The following is an 11,897-nucleotide window of genomic DNA, read 5'->3' on the forward strand; positions in this document are numbered from 1 at the left end:
TTCAAATAAATTAGAATTAAATACAATTTAAAATTTACCTACTCAGATTTTAATTGCTCAACAGCCACAGTATTGGTCACATATAAAACATTTCCATCATCACAGAAAGTTTTATTGGACAGCCTGTACCTGAATAATTCGAAGCCTTTGTCTCTTAGGCATTTTGAATTCCAAGGTCAAGTCTGTTATTCCTTTTATCCACCTTTCCCTCCCTGACACCTAATCTTTGGGTAGCAACTACTGTTGCACCCACCTTATTTTGCAGAGATATACACAGTCACTTATTCTTTCTGTGTCAGGTAGTTTCCATTGGTCCTTCAGACCCACTCTCTGCCCCAGGAGGCAGGTCACTGGCTTCCTACCTTCTCGCTTCTGGTTGGTTTTGGCCAATGGGAAGCACCAGCAGGAGGTCAGAGGGAAGAAGGAGAGATATTTGTTCTCTGGCCTGCCCCCTGAAGGATTGCCATGCATCAGCTGTGTCCCTCCTTCAAAGGTCTCAGCCCAGTCAGGCAGTCCTTTCATACATCCCTCTATCCCTGGGACCCACCTATCTCCAGGTCCCTCCGCTCGCCACTTGTAAGCTGTAGAGTGGTACAGGGAGCCCTGCTGGTGCCAGTGCTGGGACGCTACGCTCACCCGTGCTTTTCCTGTGCCATGCCCACACGTTTTTAAATAGTCTGTCTATCATTAAACTCTCCTCCAATTATTACAATTAGTGTGTACAATGGGACCCTCATTAATAGACTTTCTTATATTCACTAATTCTCCAAGAAGATGGGCCTAGAAGTAGGGGGATCAACCCTCTTGTTCTGCGGGACTGAGTGCTTTCTCAGTACGAAGGCCTTTCAGTGCTAAAACCAGGACAGTTTCAAGAAAACTGAGAGGGTTGATTGCCCTTCATTTAAGGATCCTTTAATTTGATATTTATCCACATGCCAGTCTTTAAAAATTCCTGGTACAATTACTTATCTCTCCTTTATTGAGCTACTCAAACTTATTGAGTAAGGTTTGTTCCTCTCTACCTATTTTGATTTTATCTTGGGAGCTATGGGTTTCTGTCAGACTTTTTTCTACTTGTATTCAGTGCCTTTGTTGGTGCTGGTTTTGTTTGTTTGCTTGTTTGTTTTGTTTTTGTGTCCCCATCCAGTGGTATTTTCTTTCCAGTGTAGGAGGAAGTCATACACAGTACCTGTCAGGAGATATAAACCATGTAACATTTTAAGATGTTTCCTTAAGTCTGCAATATTTATGGAAGTAAATTCTGGGTTATTTTCTTGCTATTGCCTTTCTTGGGATCTCTGAGTAACTATTCATCCTGGGTAATCAGGGTCTGAAAGTTTCTCTGTTATTTTTGGTGTGAAGAGATTACCAAATTTGCTTTAAGGGTTACTATCAGTATAAAAGGACTTTGGCCCACTCACGCTGTATCTTTTTGGGTGCTGGCTCCTACTTAAAAGATTAATATTCTCCTAATGGGTGCCGTGTTTGCTACAGGCTATTCTGAGGTTCAGAGTATAGATTGGGTCCAGGGTCTAAGACCCAGAGCAACAAACAGGAGCTGAAATGAGATGAATTACTGCTTTAGCTCTCAAGGTGATTGTGGGGTCACACGGGACTTGTGGAGGCCTAGGAACAACAGGGGCCCCCTTCCCTGGGAAGACCAACTTCCCTTAGTTAGGGAAGAGGAAAAGTCACACTACTTTACAGAATTTCCCTTCGGAAGAAAATCTTGATTTTTCCACTCTGTGATCCTTCTTTCCCCCCTCTATTCTCAAAATAGAGACTTTTTGTTTCCTGCCTCTTCTCCATTTGCTGACCTCTGAACCTCCTACTATCTATTGGTCCAGTTGATCAACAAACATCTAGGTATGTGGCCCTACACTGGGGGAAGATCTAAAAATTCAGGGAGTTGGAAAACCCTCTGATGGGGCAGACTTGCAGGGAAGGGGAAATTTTTCTTCCCAGAAACTTAATAAAGCTTAACTTCACTCACAATTCAGGCTGCCCTTCTACTCTGTGATTCTTACCCCGACTGCGTATTTGAATCACCTGAGAAGCCTGCCCCTGCATAGTAAGTGCATGTACATCCTGACTGTCTGTACTGCATAGGCGGAAATCATTGATCAGCCTAAAGCACGTGGGAAGACTTTCAATCTCTTTGTTTCTTGCCATATAACAAAACTACCCAAACCAACGCAGCTCTGCATGACGCCAACTGACTGACACAGCACATTCCTGACAACCATTATCCTGAGAGCCCTGCGAATCACTACACAGGTTTTTTTTAGGTTAGTTCTACTCTCCTCCCACACACAGGCAACAGAGCAGCTGTCTCCAGTTGTAATAAGTGGTGGACCAGGAAGCAGAAGACATGGATTTCAACCTCACTCTACCTCTAAATGCTTGTGAGGCATGAGTCAGCTCATTTAATATCTCTGAGACTTTATAACATGGGATAATTTAACTGTCTGGCCTATCTACTTCACAGACTTGTGTGAAGATCAAATGAAATGTGAAAGCGATCATAAACCATACATTGCCGTTTTCAGATAACAACGTGACTGTGTACTTGGGACAGAGCAGAGCCCTTCCTCCCTTAGTTTATCTAAGTAGTTTCCCATTAGTCTCGAGGGAAGGCACATGGAAAAACAGGTGGACAAAGAGGGGCGTATGTACAAAGAGTACATTTTTGCAGTGTTTGCAAAGGAATACTGCACACAGATTGAGAAAAATCAGATAGCTCTCTCTCCAACATACACAGGATGATGTTAATGACATATTGTTAGGTAAAAATATCTAAGTTGCAGACAGCATGCAAGAAATGATGTCATTACAAAATTATATAAGAATATGTTAGTGCATGAAAACTGTCTAGAAGGATACATTCCAATCGGTTAACTCCAGGATCGACTGGGAAGGAGAATTTTATTTTTCCTTTGTACATTTCTGTAGCATTTGAATAATTTTATATATAATTTCTATAATTTAAAAATATATACTAAAATATAAATTGAGGGGAAAGAGAGGTGGTGAGGATATTGTAGCCTAAGTTTAGTAAACAATCAGAGGAAATGTAATTGCCTTAATTGTTCTAATGCCTGAGGTGAGACCAAGCATTCTCCAAGGTACACTCCTCACAGTCTATTATCAGCAACTTTAAGAATTTACAGCTTTGGCTGATGTGACTCAGTGGGTTGGATACCCTCAAAGTGAAAGGTCACCGGTTTAATCCCCTGTTGGGGCTCATGCCTGGGTTTCGGGCCAAGTCCTCAGATTGGGGCTGGGGGTGTGCAAGAGGCAACCAATCTCACAGATCGATGTTTCTCTCCTTCTCTTTCTCCCTGCCTCCCCCTTTCTCTAAAAATAAAAATAAAATCTTTCAGAAAAATTCATAGAGAAGATAAGAGGTGGCAGGAATCTGAAAATGGTTCAGGGTTCTGATTTTCAAATAGGAAAAAAAGTATAACTTCTGGAAGTTGCAAACCACAAAACTTGGAACTGATCAGGAAAAGTCTAGAATGGATTATTATTAAACAGTTGATTTGTGAGCTCTGAAAAAGGCACGTGGCTATCAGCAGCAGCTGACAGGGAATCACTAAGAACAAACCATGACAAAATAACCTAATTTCTTGTTGGTAGGGCAACTACCACCAGGAGGGTTAGTAGGTCACAGGAGCATTATTACTTCTTCGTGCATCTTCATTTCAGCAAAGCCTTTCCCAAAGACTCTCATAATATCATTTTGGAAAATATGTGAAATGTAACTCATTAAGTGATTGATTCATGACTAATTAAATATCAGATTCATATATCTGATCATTAGCCTTGTTCTCTTTCATGTTTTGTCAACAACCAAGATAGAGACATTGAAGGCAGCCTTACCATGTTCTGAGATGACACAAAAATGGGAGGACTAGACATTAGCTAAAGCACAGAATCTGTATTAAAGATATTCTTAGTTTACTGGAATGTCAAACTGAAATCAGCAAAGGAACTAAGGAGTTACAGGATGGGAAATGTCAGTGCCATGAGCAAGACTTCTTACTACGGTGGTCTGACAATGGATTAGGAAATAAGTTATCAGTCACAAAAATGTGGAGGATTAGGAGACTGGTCCAATCAAATGGTCCTGTAAGTGCAAAAAATTTTTTATTCCAACTATAAAATTAATAACAGACACTAAGTACGAATGGATTTCAGAGATAGTAAAAGACTATTTTATGGTATAATGTTTGTTTTCATAGAGAAAACAAACCTTCTAGAATCTTCAAGAATCAGTAAATGGCTGTACAGTAGATGCATGAAAGAGAGTAGGTCACTCCAGGATGTCATAAAACATGGAAGCAAGACTAACATGGCATTTTCCAGCATCAAGAGGTGACTGTCCTAGCTGTGGCTTTGGTAAGAAGGAGAAAATAAGTCTGGGACCAGATCATGCAAGACCCAAAGCCAGGAAAGAAGTTTATACTTTGTATGTCAGAGAAGAGATCAGTCAGACTCTGCTTGCAAGCATCAGAAACCAACTCTGGCAAACTTCAAGAGCAGAGTTTATTGGAAAGATACCAGAAGCAATAGGAATCCTGGAGAGTCAGGTTTGGAAACGTTGGAAAGCAAGGTGGCCTCCAAGGGCTAAAAAGCAGGAAGCAGAAGAGTGGTCTTAAAGGAGGCCAGAGCACCATGCTAGGCTGAGTGAATATCTCACCATGTTTGATCTCTTCATCACACTGCTAAGGATTCAAATCGGGGGACGTAGTGTCCCAAAGTCCTAGCTTGGATCACATGCCCTTTTTAGAATTGAAGAACGTGGGTACTGGATTAACAGTTTTTTCAAATATATCCAATGGGAAAAGATAATTCCCCAAAAAGGAATTAAGGTGAGAAGGAAAAATAGGCTGAGCATCCAAAAAACAATGAATGCTCAGTCTTAGTACCAGTGTAGGATTTGAGCAGGATAGCAATGTGATGAAAAGAGTGCTACAGGGAGACTTGGTAATTTGCAAATGGACTACAGGAATGAAAATCTGAAGATGAAGGTAGGTAGAGGGTTATAGGTGGAGCAGAGAGGATTAGAGAATTCATAAAGCAGTGAAAATACTCTGCATAACATTATAATGATGGATGCATGCCATTATTCATTCAATGAAACCTAGAAAATAGGAGGTAAAAATAGAATATACACCATGAAGAGTGAACTCTAACACAGGCTCTGGGCTTTGGGTGATCCTGATGTATCAGTGTAGGTTTACCAATTGTACGAAAGATACCCCTGTGGTTAATGGGAGAGGCTATGGCGGAGTGAGGTCAAAAAGAATATGTAAAATCTTTATTCCTTCCATTCACATTTGCTGTGCATCTAAGACTGTTTTTAAAAAGTTTTTTTTAAAGAATCGAAAGGCAGATGGTGAGTTCTCTAGGTTTGGAGGATGGCAATGGAAATAAAACAGCAATGATATCCAAGGTAAAAATAGTAAGTCTTGATAACTGCCTAGAGAAGAAAAGGAAAGGTGACTAAAATGCTCCTCTTAGAGACTGAAGAAATAATGATGGTAGAAGAAAGAAAGCTTAGGAAGAGGGTAGTATCTAGGGTGGAGGCGAAGATAATGCTCACGGTGTGGAGTTTAGCTGGTGGAGGGAATGTGCAGTAAGAAATTGTCCAAGAGGACTTGGCCGGAGGATTAGATGTAGGGCAGATTGGAACAGGGAAGGAAACTGAAATCAGATCAGGCTCTCTCAGATAATATGTAAAATGGTAAGCAGAAATGTTGTTTAAAAAAAAAAAAAAGAGAACTCCCCACCCTCAAACAAAAGAAATCAGTAGAAGAGGTTTGGGGAATTTAGAGTAAGATCTTATGCATTGGGAACTTTTTTATCATAAGCAGTATTACAGGTTTTTCATTTTTATCTCTGATCCCATTTTCTCCCTCTACTTCAGACATTCAGTCTAGTTATCCTCTAATATGTATATAGCATTTTTGTAAAATATGTAGAGTTTTTGTGTTTGAATGTAAATAAATGGCATTATTCTGTAGAAGTCACTGTTATTTTTTCACTCACTACATCATGTTGATGTACGTATGAGAAAACCAAAGTGTTCTCTTTCTTTCTTTCTTTCTTTCTTTCTTTCTTTCTTTCTTTCTTTCTTTCTTTCTTTCTTTCTTCCTTCCTTCCTTCCTTCCTTCCTTCCTTCCTTCCTTCCTTCCTTCCTTCCTTTCTCCCTCCCTCCCTCTTTCTTTCTTTCTTTCTTTCTTTCTTTCTTTCTTTCTTTCTTTCTTTCTTTCTTTCTTTCTTTCTTTCTTTCCTTCCCCTTCCTTCCTTCCTTCTTCCTTCCTTCCTTCCTTCTTCCTTCCTTCCTTCCTTCCTTCCTTCCTTCCTTCCTTCCTTCCTTCCTTCCTTCCTTCCTTCCTTCCTTTCTCCCTCCCTCCCTCCCTCCCTCCCTCTTTCTTTCTTTCTTTCTTTCTTTCTTTCTTTCTTTCTTTCTTTCTTTCTTTCTTTCTTTCTTTCTTTCCTTCCTTCCTTCCTTCCTTCCTTCCTTCCTTCCTTCCTTCCTTCTTTCTTTCTTTCTTTCTTTCTTTCTTTCTTTCTTTCTTTCTTTCGTATTTTGTTTCCTGAGGTACTCTTTAGAAACTGCTGCAACAGTTCACATTTCCACCACTGGATCATAAGCATTTCCATTTCAACACATGTCACCAATAGTTAGTAATATCTCATTTTTGCCAATTTGATGGATATAAAGTTGTATCTTATTCATTGAAATTAATTTTTCTCCTGATAAGTATGAATAGCTCTTCAGCTTTCAGGTTTCTCCTTCAATATACTGCTTGATTGTATCCTTTCCTCATTTTTTTCTACTAAATTTTCTTCTCTTTCTTGATTTTCAGGAGTATCATTTATGCTCTAGAGTTGTTCAGTCCCATATGGTACCCACTAGCCACTAACTATTAGCTGGGCAGACAAGAGCTACTGAGTACGTGGTTATCCATATACTATTGAGCTATGGTTATCCAAACTGATATATACAATCAGTGTAAAATACACACTAAATTTCAAAGACTCCGTACAAAAACCATGTAAAAATAATAATTTTATATTGATTATATGTTGCACTGATAGTGTTTTGGCAAATAAATATATTGTTAAAATTAATTTTACCTTTTTCGTTTTACTTTTTATAATGTGGCTACTAGAAAACTTAAAGTTACATATGTGGCTTACATTTGTGGCTCACATAAGATTACTATTAAACCTGCTGTTCAAGATATTAATTCTTAGTTGGCTTTAGACACTGAAAATACCTCCTTTCACTCCGCCCTCCATCTCGTTTGTGTCCAGTCCACTGGTTTTTCACCAGGCCGGCACATCACACGGCTCCCGGGGAGACAGGCGCACCAAGGTCTACGTGCAGGGTCCCCTTGGAGTTGTGCCGGGGGCAACGTGTACAGCCGTACGTAGCACTGATTTTTTTGTTTTGTGGATTGTACTTTGTGTATCTTGCGTAAGAAACCCCCACAAAACAAGATCACAATGGCATTTTCCTTGTATTATTTTTATAATCAAAAATGAAAAACAGGATGGTGTTGTATTGTAAAGAAGCCATAAAAGAGAGGGGTTTATGTGCCCCCAAAATGCAGATTTTAAAGTCAAAAAGGATGACTTTAGAAGAAACCATTATATTAGATTTTATGACTTTGACTACAATGTTATCTTTCTAATTATGTTCTGGATAGGCAAATACTCAAATTTGCGTTTCAAAGAGCATGTTAACAGATGGTGAGGGAGGCAGGCCACAAGAGGACCCGCTGACTCCAGCTGATAGCCTAAATATCTGCTGAAATTAGTTCTCACAATAGGTAAATAACTTTGATATGGATCATAAAAAGCTGACAGTAATTGCAAAGATCATAAGATGATGTTTAGATTTATACTTACATCATTCTGAAAAATCATTTTTGGAACCCATCACTTGTGTACTCTGGAAAGTCAACACATCTTCCCTCCCTATCAGATCAAGTTCAAACTGCTCAAATCTGTCAGTAGAGACAACTACAAACCGGCCCCATTCAGTTTCCCACATCTCATCTCCCCAACAGATTGCAGATTCCACTTGGATAGGTACCTTGTCTTACACTCATACATCCTGGGAGATATCCTGGTTAAAAACTGCAGCATCAGGCAAATAGGATGGTTTCTTAAGTCAACTAAAATTTTCTAAATTATTTGAGTAAATACCCTGTGCTTACCATAAAATGACTAACATTCATTTGAGCAACTGTTTTCATCTTGAGGTAACTCACCTGACCTCATACAAAGAAAAATTATAACGGCAGACGCAAATAGAAAATACTATGTTCAAAATGAGATATCAAATGATAAGGTATTTAAAAGTTGAGGTCAACCTCAGAACTGTTAATATACCCATTATAACCACAAAAATATAGGCTTCCAGTAATAAGTATTGTAGTCTTCTTCAAACCCTTTAATTCAAGAAAGAAGTTGAAAGGTTACAAAAAGTCAAAGGTAATGAGGGTAGACTCACCTCAAACTAAATCCAGGTTGTCTAGAGATTGAAGTCATTTGTTCCTGATTGATACTGGGAATTCTCTCTCACTCCAGGTATTAACACTTACTGGAATTTATAATAGGTAAGTTGAAACTAACAGCTGACCCTTCTTTTCACTGAGCTCCTAGCTATAGGCTTAATTATGACTGTATGAATATATAATTTTCGTTTGTAAGAGTGATACTCTTCATTTGTGATACTTGTGGTACAAGTCTGGGCATTATTTTAAGAAAACCAAGTGTCTTAAATCCATTTTAGAACAGTTAAAACTTCAGTGTCTACTGGAAACATTTGCAGAGGCAAGAATTTGTCTTTCAACACTGTATTTGATATTAAATAGAAATGTATTTCCCAAGGCTAAATTGAAAGTTGCATGCTTTTTAAAATTCAGCTGTGATCTTTCCTAAATTCAGAGTTTCTCCATGTCTCTCTCCTCCTTCTGGATTCATTCTCCTTACTGAAATACATTCTTTGGTAGTTCTTTCATAAAATATCTATGGATAATAAACTCTCTTAGTATTTTCATATCTGAAAATTCTCCTTACTCTTAATGATAATTAATACACCATGTGGACTTTTGGGTCTGTACAAAGTTCATCAAAATTTTCTCAACATTTGATAGAAATTAAAGAAATGCAAACCAAGAAAGATTTGAGGTATAACTGTATATATATATATATATATATATATATATATATATATAAAACGCAAAAAATTAATACATGAGATTATAGTGAAATTCAAATTCAAACCTTGGATTTGAATCAGCAAAGTTGTCAACCTTGCTGACAAATTCCTTCAATTTTTCTGAAAAGTAATGTGGCAACATAGGTGGTAAAACCAATAATGTGTATTTCTGAAATCTAAATTAACACTAGTTTGGGGAGTTGAGGCTATAATTGGGAATAACTTGGGAAATAATTTTACAGAAGATTAAAGCTATATGCGTAAAGTTGTTCATATATAATAGTAAAAAAACAGAAACAAGTTAAATGTCTTTGTAAGTAATACTCTTAAGTTTCAAGCCACAATAATAATGGTGCCTTGTTGACACATAACAGCATGGCTTATAGGGGTGACATAACCCCAGAACTGGAAAGTGTTAAGGTATAAAGCATTAAGTTGCTTTGTCATTATCAAAGCAACATTAACCTCTCAATTATAATTCATACCCTGCTTTTAAGAAGACTGGGGTACTCTAACTCTGCTTCTATTGCTCCTAATACTACCCAATTATTTCTCTTATTCTCAAGTTAAAATACACTCAAAAAGAGTATCTGATTATTTTTGAATATTTACTGTGTTAATATTGGGGGTCTTTGTTGAGCAAAGTGTTTACGCAAGACTACACCATAAATCTCTAACCAAAGTCCAGTGCCCACTGCTGTGATCCAGTTAGGAGTAGTAGCAAGGAGAGCAAGGTCATCTGATACATTTTTCCCTCAATCTTGAGGTTACATTCTTTTTGCAACCTAAAAAAATAAAACTAAAAGTTTCTTAATGAACATCACTTAATACAAGTTGCCCTTAAATGTCCATTTTTAAAGATAAAAACATGACTATAGTTTGTTAAGCGTAATTCATTTGCAGAGAGACTTCTGAAATTAGGAAAGGTCATAGCCCAGCAGAGAGAGACTCCTGAAATTTCATTCATTCATTTCTCATTTCTTGGACCTTTAAAAATCTGTTTCTGATATTAATCTTCAAACTAGCTATAGGAAAAGATAAACACTTATGGAAAAAGGATGCCAAAAGAGATTTGCTCAGACTGTATCAGATAAAGACATATCTAGAAAAGAGTTGTCCATGTTGTGCATAAGCAAAATGAAAAGAAAATTTATGAAAAACATTGAACATGAACAAAACAGAAAAAAAAACCCACATAGCAACGGTGCAAATCTAGTCATCAAAGAAAACAGTAACACAGAAAGGAACATAGCACGCCAAATGCAATCTGGAAAATGTAAGAAGAATAGAAAAAAATGGAAGAGTTCTTTGTGCCAGCATGTTTATTATAAAACAAGAATTTATCACACAATGATAAAACAACAAAATGAGTTATGTGAAAGAGAGATGGTAGAATTTAGGAGACAAATTAAGACTGTATCAGTCAGGGTCCAATCAGGAGCCAGAAACCATACTAGTTATTTTAACGGAGGGAATTAAAGAATTGTTAACTGCACACGGAAGAATTGAAAAGGGAGATGAGGTGTCGGCCAGCCAGCTGGCACTGGCGTCCTCCAGGGGCTGTGAGGAGGCTGCTTCTGCAAGTGTTAACCGAACTGTGACTGCAAACTGGACTGTGTAAATTGTGTCGCCACTGGGTCAAAGTGACACGGCCAGGATGGAGAAATGAGGCTGGGGTGCCACTGAAGAGAGCAGGAAATCAACAGGAAAGAAGAAGAAAATCCCTTCTCTCACCCCCAGCCTTTTCTTCTCTCTCTGACACTCCCTACTGGAAATACATAACAGAGAGAGACTGGCAAAGCAAAAATGTGGTTTGCATGGTCCCAGCCTCAGCATCACAAAACAAGAGTACAGAAGAGGGGGTGTGGAGGTAAGAGGCGATATTTGGTAACTGGCACAGGGCCCAAACAGTAATTCCAAATTTAGTTATTAATTCTGTCATGACAGAATTAATAACTAAATTTGGAATAGCAAGAAACAGATCTAAGGACAGGGTCAAAGTTTATTTTGTTCCCCACTGTACACACCCAGGATCTGCTACAGTGCATGGCCCATAGCACGTACCAAATAAATATTGAAATTATGAGTAAATGACTGGATGAATAAATTAATGAATCCTCACTGCCACAGTGGACCCAGCCTGAATGGTTTTTGTTAAGGTATCGATTTTCTTTTTTTTTTTTTTAATTTCAGTTTTACTGAGAGGTAAACACACAATTGATTGTAAAACTAAATTGTTTCAACTGCTTTTTTTCTGGTTTCTTTGAGAATGGCTTCTCATGTTGGTTGGCATTATAGCCAGCAGACTAGCCACCTGGTACAGCTGACACTGGGTAGCTGAAATGGACCATATCAGAAACTTGGTCCTCCGTACCAGGAGAGACATAGGAAAAAGGGAAATGCTTAGTGTCTGACCATACCGTATAAAGTGTCCTCATTCTACATCATCAGTGGTGAATCTTACTGATAATTCAGAATGTACTTCAGGACTTTTTCTGCGGGTTTTTTACTTTCATTCTCATCCTCTTTCCTGCCCCCCGCCCCCGCATTGTGATTTGTACTACTCATTACTATCCATGGTACCTTCTTGTTCTATATAACATTAGTGTATCTTCCAGGAGGAATAATAAACAATCAAGGGCTTCTCTTATGG

Source organism: Artibeus jamaicensis, unplaced genomic scaffold (genome assembly GCF_021234435.1).
Source record: "Artibeus jamaicensis isolate MK-2021 breed Jamaican fruit bat unplaced genomic scaffold, CSHL_Jam_final contig_548, whole genome shotgun sequence".
Lineage (NCBI taxonomy): Eukaryota > Metazoa > Chordata > Mammalia > Chiroptera > Phyllostomidae > Artibeus > Artibeus jamaicensis.